The 11155-nt window shown below is 41.1% G+C and overlaps 1 long non-coding RNA gene across 1 annotated transcript; it reads left to right on the top strand.

Moving 5' to 3' along the window:
- Window positions 1-903: 903 nt before the first annotated feature.
- On the top strand, window positions 904-11135 carry LOC109968748 (uncharacterized). The gene is made up of 4 exons (XR_002276168.1): window positions 904-1059; window positions 2643-2853; window positions 4827-5125; window positions 11023-11135. It is a non-coding gene; the product is annotated as an uncharacterized LOC109968748 (long non-coding RNA).
- Window positions 11136-11155: the final 20 nt, after the last annotated feature.

The raw sequence follows: 11155 nt of genomic DNA, 5'->3' as shown, positions 1-11155 counted from the left end.
CCTGGTGAATATCACATTAAAAGCGCTTGGGAAACATTTTCCTTCTATCGCACAGATTTGGAGGGAAGCGTTCATACTAGTCTTGGCCGTGGCCCCTGTGCTCTCATGGCCAACACCTGCCACAAGAGTCTGAGACGTCAAAGATCCTTTATTTGTCTAGTATGCCCACACTTTCTCCCAGCCTGTGAGACCTTGTGAACAGCGGAGAGCAATAAATTATTATTGTGCATGCTATGTCAAGGAGACATAACCTCCAGTAATAAAACAGTAAGGCAACCATGGCATCATGTAGCTCTCTCTCTCTCTGGTAACCAGAACTGCTTTATGCTTTTGAGCCACAGTGACAGTTCTACATTGGGTGAAAATCTTGGATTTTACACATTAATCATTATATTAGCCATAACTCTTTTTTTTTAGCTTTATCCATGTAGCCTACGTTTTATACATTTGTTGCCAGAGTATGCTAAATCATTAGACGGCCTATTTGAAATGGATTTTCTTAGAAAACGTTAAAGTAGCATCATAATGTTTAAGGTGTAGCAGGATTCCTGTAGGCTATCCTATCACTAAAAATCTTTCTGAATGGACCACAAGACCTTGAAAATTCTGTTGTAACTATTTTCATATATACGAATAGGATTTTATATAAAATGGGTAAATATGACATGTCCACATATTCTACTACTGTTATTATTATTGCCACATGTAGCAGGGATGATAAAATCAAAAAGAAGCAATAGAAAACTGTGAGGAGGGAGATATCTTACCTACATCGGACACTCTTTGGTGCCGGCGGACTCTGTGATTGGTCAATACGCCCCCTTGGCACTGGTATGACGTCAGTGCGGGAGCGAGTTGTCACACAGTAGAGGAAGCGCTCAGGCTGGAGGAGAGGCAGAAGCTGGGGGACTGAGGACCAAAGTGGACACATCTGAGAGCATCATTGCTGACTCCGTACAAGGGCCCGATAGAAACGCAGAAAAAAATTCATCTGGAAAATTCATTACGTGCTAAAGTTGAGGACATTTTTCTTCAGAGCCTGCTTTGCTTCCGAAACAGGTAAGAAAGGCATCTAGAAATAAACAGAATTTGCACATATACCATTTGGATGTATACCAGCTTTGTATCTGTTCTCACGCCATGTCCGTGTGTCTTATGCAGAGATTTTGAGGACACAGGTGATGCATGCTCATGACACCTTTTAGTTTAGTTTTTGTGCGTATGAACCCAACAGAAACGCCCTTACGTTTTAGCCTCAAAAAGAGGGGAACGCGTCGATCTCTGGTCCCCAAACAGACAAAACCCCATGTTCTATAAAGTACTACACCACGTTCCTCGGTCTATTATTATGACCAGGAACTAATTGCTTTCTGTAATAGCTTATGCGGATTATCCTTGTGATGTGAAATTGTCTAGTTTTAGAAGAAGTAGGCCAATCACAACTCTCATTAAAAGTAGGGATTCGTTGCCCCCAAGAGCACCAAAGAGCCAGGAGCAAATTAAAGCATCTTAAAAGCCAGCTCGATGTAAATTTAGTTTTTTTTTTAAAGAGACAGCTGTTGATCTCGGAGCACTGATTTAACCTGCAGTATTAAAGAGCCACCTCTTTACCCAACGCTATCGAGGGTTCATGATCATGGTCAAGCTTTAAGCCACCCTAGTTTGGTGACTCTGGCCACTCAGCTGCTATGGTAATGTCGCTCCTTCATATTGGACCAACTTGCATGTGTAGATAGGCTGTAGGTTCTACAGCACCTAGCTACTTTGTGATTTAATAATAGGCTTTGCTTGCTATTATAAAAATACTTCCAGCCATTCACGTTGAGTGTTAAGGTGTCATTAGGCCTGATTGTATAGAAATGCGCGGACGGATCAGCATTTAGTCATAATGCTGCACAAAATGAAAAATAGCCTACATCGTGTAAAAGGGAAGGGCAGTGTTATAGCATAGGTCTGCAGAACACAGGCCTTTCCTACAAATTAACTGTATAGGCTATTAACTCATGCATTTCACTGTGCAGGTGGATATTTTTTAATGCAACTTAACACGTGAAATGTGACTGTCATGCACATTTCAAATGGTCCTTTGTCAGTTTTATTCTCTTGCTGATAGAAGCAAATATTTGACACGTTATGTGTTTGAAATTACGTGACTGTTTTCTTACAGAAATAGCCTTTAAACTGTTGCTAATTGCAAGATATGCAAATGTGAGCCACGGGCCCTTAGGTCTACATAAAACTACAATGTTTTTATTTTCTTTCAGGAATAATGTTCTTGAAGAAAGGGTTACAGTTCCCTAATACGACATTTACAGAAATGTAGTGTAGGCTATACGGTTATTGTAAATTGAATAGGCCTTGTAGCCCATTCCCAACAAGAATATTTCACGGTGGACGTGTTATGACTCAATTTTAACCAACAACGTGTGTGTTAGCCCAAATGTTAATTGTGACACATTTGATTGTCCTGTTGTTCGCATTTCGTGCTGGCTGCAATTGTTTAACTGTAATTAAAAACAAACAAACAAACAAACAAACAAAACAAAAACGATGGTATGGTGAATGAGCTGCTTTTTTTTGTGTGTATCTGTGTGTGTGTGTGTGTGTTTTAATGTTATTAATGCATCTTCACCTCCTTCTAGATCCCGCCATGTCGGGCTATAGCATACGAGTGTGGTGGGGAAGTCTGTTTTTGTCTTTGGTTATCTAGCTGTATGAGTGTAAATACGTGTCATAAAGCTAGATAACCGAAAGTAGAAATGACTTCCATAACGTTGTGTCCATTCCCGAAAGACAGGGGACTCCTCGGGCTTTAAACTCACTAAGGTGGATTTTGAATATCACCTCAAAAAGGTAAGAAATAATTGTTTTGCCCTTTACTGAAGTTCGTTTTAAAAATTTGTATAGGCTCCTACACACAAATGTAAGGAAGCCTACAAAATATAGGTGTAGTTCCTAATGTGGTGCAAATATTAGCCCATGTGGGTTTTTGAAATAGCATATTAATATGTTTTTCTTCTTATAATGCTGTAAATACACACGTTAAGTATGACAGATTCATGAGTGAGCATTTTCTTGGCAGAAAAATTGCATATATCATGTGTTACCATGGTATCAGTCATATGATAATGGGGTCTTTGTTGTTTTCACTTTATTCACCTAATGGAGGACAGGCAAAGTGCAAAGTTTGCCAAACTTCTTATTTATCATTAAAAAAAAAAAAAATCCTCCCTCATTCATTTTGAGGCATTGGGGTATGAGGTGTATGAAATAACAGTACCAGGCCATGGTACGGTTGCTTTCCATTTAGGTCCTCTGCAACATGGTGCTGAATGTTAAACAGATCACCCAGTGTGTCCAGGGGACCAGCACAGGCTAAAACAAGAAGTCCTAAACTTTCAGTGAACATCCAGGAGTGCCTAGATGTAGATGTTTTTATTGTGTGAATGGTCAGGGGCGTTATGTTTCTTTAATCACAATATAGGCCCTTTTCACAGCAGAAATGTTTGACTTGTAGTGTGCACAGGTAGTGAATCAGCATTCATAGCACAAAGGCCCTGAAAGTGAGGCAGCTAAATGGAATTCAACCATCATTAACATTCATTTTATTAGTATTTTCACCTGTGCGTTTTCTAGTGTGAAAGGTAAACATGTGTTCTGATAAAAAGGCAAATCACACCCAAGAGTGTTTATTCTGATTCCCGTTGGCCTCCTTTTGTAAACAGTGCAGCTAAAGTATTCCTTATTTTGTTGAGGTGCTCTAGGATTTTTGTCAAGGATCCCTGGGGGTACCTGCGTTGGGACACACTGACTGCTGCCCTTCCAGCCTGCTCACTGCTCATATATCAAAGCACGTACTCTTGATTTAGATTTTGCATTTTACAGTCTAGTCTTTAGTTAACTGACTTTTTTCTTCTTCTTTTGAAAGAGTATTTTCCATTTATTTGAAAAAATGTCAACGCATTTTAAATTACACCTGTGAGACTTCATTTATAGATTAAAGAAAAGGGAAGCCAATGCTTTGTTCTGGCACTAATGTCTCCAGGACTGCTGATAATACAGTTGAGTGGTGCACACAGACAGGTTTAAAAAAAAAAAAACAACAACACTTGGCGTCTGTGTTAAGCTGTAGTGAGTCTTGGAGGCTTTGGGATACATTGTGTCTCGCCTCAATGAGAAGGCCAGGGCTGTCCCGTAGACAGGGGCTGAACTTTTCAACTTGGTACTTCAGTGCTGCGCTGTGCATTCGCTCAGACCAGAGAATGCCACTAAAGCCCAAAGAGCACCAAAGTGAGATGAGTTTTCATTCACTCTGTTAACTACCTATTTGCAGTAGAGCTTGCTGTCAAACCAGGCTAATTGCTGCGTTTCACAGGAAGATATTGGATATGTGAAAAGGCCGTGGTCCAGGTCTTTTCTTGAGCCTCCCCTTAAAGGTAGTGTGTGAACATGGCGTGCCTCCTTAATGAATGGGAACGCAAACACTCGAGGATTTATTTATGTGATGGTCCAAGGCATCCCTGTTTCAACCTGCATCTAGCTATAATGATTCTTTTTGTGCCTGTGTTAGTGTAGCAAAAATACACACTCATACACACAAAAAGTCCAAGAGGAATGCTCTTTGAATGGGCCAGAGATTTAAAGGTTTTGATAACTTAGCTGATTTGTAACCACACCTTAGCGCACGTGTTCCGTGATGCTGGTTTAAAGAAACACTGTTGTTTTAATTAAGAATCCACAATCATAATGCTGAGCTATATGTATGTAAACTGTACTTTTCATGTTTTATTCCTCTGTTTTCTCTGTCCCGTCTTCTTTTGTTACAGGCTTTTTGACGAACACTGGGATTCCTGAAAAGTAGTAGAACAACAAGGAGTGAGGGGAGAAAAAAAGGTTGGTCCACAATTGCCACCTCTTCCTCCTCCTCCTCCTCCCTCCTCTTCCCACCCTCGTCCTTTTTTACCCAGAAGCTTCTAATGCCATCTGTACTGCCAACGGGGGACACTTTTTCCATGCCAGGAGGCGGACAAAGTCCCTGCTGGATCCCCGGAGTATGAGCATACTCAGAGGAGCCATCTTGGGAGATGTTGCCACGACACCTAAAATGGCTGGGCTGGCATACAAGGTGAGCTGCATCATGGTTTTCTGTTGGGTACCAATGGTGATGGTGGGCAGGAGGTGGAGGAGGTGTGTGTGTGTGTGTGTGTGAGATGGGGGAAGGGAACAGGAGGAAGGACAAGGGAAAGAAGAAGAGGTTCCCATTTCCTTCCCAGTCACACATGGCCTCTCCCTTTTCTCTTCTATCTTCAAAAAAAATTAATGAGCTGGCACTGGTTGAAGGAAATCTGCCATCCTCTCTTGTCATGGTGCTTCTCTACTCTCTGATGCACACCAGGCTGTGGTGTTTCCACCTGACAGAGTTCGTAGATTAATTCATGCAAAACTGCTTTTGTTATGAAATTCACATTACAATATTTTGTACAGTATCTTAAGGATGTTAATGTGCCATTCCCTGTAGGTGAATTTTGTTGGGAGCTGATTTGAGATAGTGGGATAATCTCCCATTTGGGGAATAACATTAATGTTTTTTAAAGCAGAACAATCACAACCTAATTTACTGTATGAACAAAAGATATTTTGGCTTAAGTGGTTCCTTATGTGTAATAATATCAGAACTGAATATGAGCAATTTTTGCTTTCGAAAACATTTATCTAAAGATATTTAGATATTTAAAAGACCATTTCAAATGGCATTTCACTTGTATTTGATGTAATTGTCCACTCTGAAATAGTCTACAACTGCATGTGTGCATGTTTGTGTGTATTTGTAGATCAGAAGTGCCACAGTAAAAGTATTGTTAAAGCTACTTAATTGTGCACAGATAACATAGACTGATCTCATGTTGGATCTCATATTTTTTTAAGTATTGGTTGCAGAGATTTGATGTTGATCACATCTCTGTACGGTGTAACATCGTTGGTTACAGCTGCACACAAGATTAGAAGCACACACGCAGACTAAAAATGTCAGACGTCACTGATGTAAAAATGTCACATTCGGCCAAAATCTGAGAAGTGCAGACAGACTCCTTCAGATATCAAAGCACCATTTCTTTAGCTCACACACAGATCCCTGAGAACGCTCCCTGCCGTGGCGTAGAGCCGTTCTGTGCCCCCGATGGTTCTGGCAGCAACCTGAAGCAGAAAAGACAGACACGTGAGCATGTGTGTCCAGGGCCAACATGTGCAGCTGCAGTACTTGTGTGTTAATGAACAGTGCTGTGCGCTTTCACATTATCATTCAGCCCTGCTCTCTCTCACCCCTCAATAGCTGTTTAGTAGACCCCACCACCACTGCCCCCACCCTCCAAAAAAAGCCTGCTTTCCCACCATTGTGGGAGCTTGTGCTGTGACAGGCCTGGGCTTGGGGGCAGGGTGGGAAAGATCTTCCAGACTAGACATGAGCAGATGCCTGAGACATAAGACTGTCGTGTGGATCACCGGGGTCGGGCGAGCCGCTGGGTTCTAATGTGTGTGTGAGCGTATGTGTGTTTGATATGTGTGTGATTGAGGGGGGGGTATAGTCAGGCCCTGGAGTGCCACCTGACTGTTCATTAGTCTATTCAGCCTCCTCTGCATGTCTGAAAGGCATGGAGATGCTGTTTTTTCTGCTAAATGAGAAGGATTTTACTGGCATTTCAGATGCATGTGTACATGACATGCATATAGAACCACAGGCTCAGGCCTACACCCTGTCACAGTTTGCCCACTGGATTGTATCAGAAGTGTTCATCACCTCAAAGATACATTTTCACATTTCTTACTCTGAGAATTGTATTTTACTGAGGATTTAAATCTCGCAGTGCATCTGTCATCAGCCATGCACTTCTTTATCTTTGTTCAGATTACCAGCTGGATACGATTTGTCCTTCATGAAAACAGAATCTACATATTTGTATTGCTCTCAGGTTGTAAAACAGACGGGCATCATGAAAATCTCACAAGACATTTGGTGGCACGGTGCATCGCTGAGAATGACTCAGCTAAGGCCATGGGTGTGCCTAACAGGCTGAATGATGTAACTGGTGGATAATGATTATTAATGAGCCTCATACTGTATCTGTGGCTCTACTAGATGTGTAAGCCCACATATCAAAAGATTATTCCCTCTCTTTAGTCATATAAAAGACTCAGAGCTGTCTTTATAATTGCATTTGTGCTGTTCATGTGTGATATACAGTGCATTGCTTCGGGCAGATTTGACGGGAAAGAGAAACCAAGGTTAAGGTGAGAAATTAATCTTGTAGATACTGTGGCTTGCTCCGTGCTACGTCTCTGTTGCTGAGCTCCGTGGTACTTTAAAGAAAAGCAAAGGGGGAAATGATAAAATTGTTGCTTTCTAAAAGTAAAATGAAAGATTGGCTTATCAAGAAAAGGTTAAAGATAGTGGAAACAGACATATATACATACAAATGTATATATACGTATGTAAGAGAGGCAGGTGTAGCACATGGGCAGCCATGTTTGAGCCACCAGTGTTACCTCTGCTTTTGCTGATAAAGTTAGCCTGTGCAGTGCCATGCTAAAGCAATTTGTAGCCACCGGGAGCCTGGCATGGAGGACTAGCGTGTGTGTTTGAAAAGACTGCATGTTATAGCTGCAGCAGAGACAGCGTGGTCAAAGAGAGGCGGTGACTGAAGCAAATTAACGAGGAAAATGTATTCATGTGTTTTACGTCTGCTCAAGAAGAGCCATCGCTCTTTCTAGTGTTTGTATGAGTGACACACCCTCATGCGCACAGAATATTTGTTTGTCTAATCATTGCAATAATTGCATTACTGTGGGAGAAATAACATGAAATGATCACAGATGAGTTCATCTTGTAAGCTCATCTTGATCTTGATATGTGGTGTCTTATAAACCATTTGGTAAAACTGCTTAAGAGTCTGGTTTTAATCCGTTCTGAAACAAAGAGAGTTTTCAATCAGGATTGTCTGGAAGCAGAGTTGCTGGACAGTGAGGTCAGTGGCTCTGACAGCATGTCAGGAGGATTTAGGATCTGAATATCCCTGAATCTCTCTCTGCACACTGTAGATACAGTGACTTAAATATTCATTCTCCATTCTTCAATTCCTTCCTCTTGTACATAACTTTAAATTTGACAGAAATGTATTTCCCCTCAAGAAAACGGTAGAATATGGATGATTACCTTTCCCTTCTTCCTTCTCTCCTTCCTTTGTTATTCATTATTAACTATGTATTGCTTTTTTCTATGTGGGATTTTCAGTGCAAGGAAATTATAATGTGTGACATGATGAAGTGACAGTAGCCAGCTCTCACTTCCCATTCTGTGTGGGTGCAGCAGCGTAGCCATAGTAGCAATAAAATGTTAATACCGTATAGCTCCTGGGTTACTCTTCGGATTCTCCTCACTATGTGTGGACACCATTAATGTTTTAACAGTTCTGCTGTGATATATATAAAGCCAAGCTCACGGGTCGTCCATAGTCTTGGATGAGGGCCAATGTGGGTCAAGCGAGGCTCATCGGGGCTCTTTAATGCAACTTTGGCCAAAACTAATCTAGCACAAAGCCCAATGTTAAGTATCTTAGTGAAAGATGTAGAGAAGTTTCTACATCCTGGGCTTTTCAGATTACATCTGTTGGCGGTGGCGTCCCTGAGGTAGGGGTCCCGTGTGCCCCAATGAAAGTAGAGGAGAATTAGGTGACTGAGCCTTTAATACAGTGCCCCTTTGTAATCATATCATGAGGAGATGAGGTTCTAGGGTGAGGAGAATTAGGGGGAATCCTTGGTGTGACCTCTTTTTTTTTTGTGCATGTTTATTGTTCCACTGGCACTGTACGTAAAGCCAATACCAGGGTGAAAGGGGCAAAAGGGCAAAGAGAGTAAAAGAGGAAATGTTCATGAAAAAAACAGACAGTGCAAAGTATATTCTCCCCTTTTTAATGCCACTGTTCTTGCATCAATACCAGGGTGAAAGGGGCAAAAGGGTAAAGAGAGTAAAAGAGGAAATGTGCAAAGACAGTGCAAAGTATATTCTCCCCCTTTTAATGCCACTGTTCTTGCACCAGACTCCGTCTCTCTGTCAGACACCAAGTCAAGTTCAAGTTCATGGGTGCAGCCTCTGTGTCTGCGGCCGGTTAAGGAATTAAAAGTGTCTGTGGCCTCCCTGGAGTACAAGAGGAGGTGGTGGTGGTGGGTAGATGGGGGGTACCTAGCCTTTGACCTCTGTTAGGGTTGCTATGGGAAAGAGGCTGTCTGCCTCAGCAATGTACAAGTGAAAAGGCCGAACTGTCAGAGCTGTCCAGAAGACGTCAAACTCCCTCCACACACACACACACACACACACACACATACTCACAGATGGCATGGGCCAGCTTGGGAATGTTTAACTGTGAGAGAACACTCTGTGTTCATCAGTCTCCGTTATAATTCATCCAACCTTTAGAGTCACACAGTCTGAACCTCTTCCTCACAGCATCTTGTTGAACCATTTTTTTCATTCTCATCCTACACATCTGGATGCCCACTGTCAGTGTGTGTGTGTGTGTGTGTGTGTGTGTGTGTGTGTGTGTGTGTGTGTTGTGGCGTTATGGACACTAAATATAGCATTACTCAAGTGAAACAAGACTTGTAAGAAAACAGCACAACTTATGTTGCAAACAAAGAGCTTCGTCCAAATAAAACACACCTCAAATCTTTTCAACCAGAAGCAGCAGAGGGGAAACACATTTTGCTGTAAAGTATAGTCATTAAAACATCATATAGTGAGCAGTAAAACATAAATTGTACTTTGTCTCCTGTCTGAGTAAAATTAGATAACAGACAAAGTCTTTCCTCTTCAGACCAAATAAATGTGCAGAATATTTGAGGTATCTGTGCATGTTAATATCTCTGCTTACATTTATGAAGCTTCACAAAAGCTTCTACACTATACCGTTTATCTTTTTTTTTTATCAAGCAGTTTGAATGAACCAAATGTATAGACATGAAATAGTCTGTGACATCAGTTAACCATATATTTCTACATCTGCTCATGTTAAAATAGTCAGTGTTTCGTGTTAGAGCAGCATGCAAATCCACTCCCCCTTAACTGTGTGCAAGTGTGGCCTCATTTAAGGCTGCATTTATTCAGGGGAGGGGTTCCACAAATAAAAGAGTGTGTATTTGCATACGCTGCATGGTGTCTGCAGAGAGGGAGCAGTCAAAAAAAAAAAAAGATATCAGAAGTGGACAAAGAGAACGAGGACAAATCCTTCATTGTGGGGTTGGTGGGAGAAAGAGCTTGTCTGAATTGGGGAGTGGGTGAAAATTGACAGAGAAAGAGTTTGGGCTGGTTCCCTGTCGGGATAAAAGCCTTAAGATCTCTCCATGTATACAGCCTGAAAATGGGAGAGAAGAACAACATGCAGAGCACAGGGGCCTATTTTTACAGCGGGTGAAAAGCAAGTTTGTTTTTCTGTAACAGTGCCTACAATTTCTGATGTGAAAAACTAAGAATCACACACAACACTAAAGTCAGTATTGTCCAAACATACTCATCAACATTTTGAAAAACCTTCGGTTTGTAAAAAATATTATTGTGCTTTATAACCTTGTTCTTAAAAAGTATCTCCACAGTCCTGCCTTTATATGACATTACTTTTAGGGGAGTTCATTCCCTAGACATTTTATGTGTTGGTTTACCCTGTGGCCTTTTGGTTTTTGTTTTAATCTCTTTTTATGGTAACCGTTTGGTGTTTTTATTGACTGCTCAGCACTTTGCAACCTTTATTAATAGAGCTTTTAATTATTATTATGATAAAACTAATGTACTTTTATGTTACACTGTCAGTATTGTCTAATCTTAGAGAACATACATAGAGTGAAAATGTTGTCTTTCTGTATTCCTTTCTTTGTGCCTAAAAATGTGAAACATTACTTTCAGAGTAGAGGAGTTTATGGAGCCAAGTGTGATGTGTGATTGTCATGCTAATGATTCCCTCCATCATGTTTCCTCAGGATGGGACAGGATCTGCAAGAGTCTCTGCACCCGGCAGGAACCTCGCCAGAATATGAAGAGACTATCAGTAAACTAAGCAGTGCAAGAAATGTAAAAAAAAAAAAAAAAAAAACAAAAAAAACAAAAGTTGGA

The sequence above is a fragment of the Monopterus albus genome, unplaced genomic scaffold, assembly GCF_001952655.1.
Source record: "Monopterus albus unplaced genomic scaffold, M_albus_1.0 scaffold160.1, whole genome shotgun sequence".
Lineage (NCBI taxonomy): Eukaryota > Metazoa > Chordata > Actinopteri > Synbranchiformes > Synbranchidae > Monopterus > Monopterus albus.
This window is presented reverse-complemented; position numbering and strand designations above follow the sequence as displayed.